Consider the following 309-nt stretch of genomic DNA (forward strand, 5'->3'; position numbering starts at 1 on the left):
TTGCCAGAATTGAGAAACTTAATTTCTACATGGAGAGACCCTCATATCCCATATGTACTAATATAATGGATTAAAATAAGTCTATATTAAGATGAAACATCTTGAAATTTCAGAACGTGGAAGACAAACCGAAGATCCTGAGAGTTGATAGAGAGAAATAATAGGGATCAGAATGATCTGAGACTTCTCAACAATATTATTGAAAAGTAGAACAATTTTTTTTAAAGTAGAAGACCAATTTTTTGAAAAGACTTTATTTATTTATTTGACAGACAGAGATCATAAGTAGCAGAGAGGCAGGCAGAGAGG

Source organism: Martes martes (assembly GCF_963455335.1).
Source record: "Martes martes genome assembly, chromosome: 18".
In the NCBI taxonomy this organism is placed as follows: domain Eukaryota; kingdom Metazoa; phylum Chordata; class Mammalia; order Carnivora; family Mustelidae; genus Martes; species Martes martes.